We start from the raw sequence: 1620 nt of genomic DNA, 5'->3' as shown, positions 1-1620 counted from the left end.
TTTTTTATTGTTTGAAAATGAGGGGGAGGGGGTTTAAGCAGGCACTGCGTCAGTTTCCGTGTTTGTTTTTGTGGAGACAGAGTGTCACTCGCGTCCTGGGCAGTGTGCAGTGAGGGGGGTCACCGCAAGCTCCAGGTCCTGGGCTGTGAGCGATCCTTCTGCCTCAGCCTCCCTGGCGGCTGGGACTACAGGCGCTTGCCAGAGCGCCCGGCTGCGTTTTGTTGGTTTTGTGTGTTTTTTTTGTCTTTACTATTTTTTGTTTGTAGTGGTAGAGACGGGGGTCTCACCGCGCTGAGGCCGGTGTCGAACCGGCGAGCTGCAGCTATCCTCCCGCCTCGGCCTCCCAGGAAGCTGGGACGACAGGCGTGAGCCACCACGCCCAGCCGCGTTGTCTCTTTTAGTAGGGGAGAAAAGAGTAAGGGAAAAGGGATATACAGTCTGTACCTTCCTTTTTTTCCCTCTTGTTTTCTTTACTTTATTCAACAGGATGTTTAGAACCATACCAAGAATTTATTTTTTGGTGTTTTAACGAAGTGGGCAGGTGAAATACTGAAAGAGAATAGCAATTTTTGTAAATAGAAGGTAATTTACAACTTTAAATAGCAGGATATTGGAAATTTATATGGAAAACATTTTGTTATTCAAAAGTCACTTTTCAAAGATCAGAAATATTCGTCACTTGTGTTCACTAATTAGATATATAACCCCAAATTTTTTTTCCTGTGTCTTCTGCCTCAGAGAAAAACTTAAAAATACTGAGTTTTCAGTCAGGTTGTCTCAAGTAATGATTCGGGAAGACTTGATTTATTCAGTAATTTTGATCAAAAATATATGTCTAGACTTTTTTCCCCCAGTGCTCTACAAGTTCAGAGAAACTTATCTAGTAAAGAACTATAGAAATGATCCCTGAAAGTATAATCGTTGTCTGGACCTTTTTGATTCATTCTTTGCAAAGTGGTTTTCTTTTAGGGAGTGTTTCTCTTTCTTTCTTTCTTTTTTTTTCTTTTTTTTTTTCAGTTTCCTTTCTTAACTTTTATTTTTAATTGACATCTGATAATTGTGTGTATTTATGGGATACAATGATGTTTTGATCTATGTATGCATTATAGAAAGATTCAATCAGGCTAATTAATATATACATCATTTCACCAATTGATCATTTTGTTGTGGTGGAACATTAAAAATCTATTTTAGCAATTTTGAAATAATACATTATTATTGACTGAGGTCACTTTGTAGGGCAATAGATAACTAAAACTTATTTCTCCATTCTCACCAAAACTTTGTACTCTTTGATCAACATCTTCCCTTTCCCATCTCTCCTGCTCCTCCCTCCCCCCAGTCTTTGGTAACCACTTTTCTATTCTCTGTTTTTATGAGATCAACTCTTTTCCATGTATAAGTGAGATCATACAGTATTTTTTCCAGAGGCTGATAAGAGAATCCAGCTGTCTAAGACAAATATTAAAGACATTTGAGGAAATGTAAATCATTGTTACTCTTTGCACTAGATTTTTTGTTTTAGAAAATAGTTATTTTTATTAAAAGTATTTATATTTAACATGTAATGGTTTTATTTTGAATAAATTAATACATAAAATTTGTCAGATTTCAGATTCT

The sequence above is a fragment of the Propithecus coquereli genome, unplaced genomic scaffold (genome assembly GCF_000956105.1).
Source record: "Propithecus coquereli isolate 6110/MARCELLA unplaced genomic scaffold, Pcoq_1.0 Scaffold42, whole genome shotgun sequence".
NCBI classification, from domain to species: Eukaryota; Metazoa; Chordata; class Mammalia; order Primates; family Indriidae; genus Propithecus; species Propithecus coquereli.
This window is presented reverse-complemented; position numbering follows the sequence as displayed.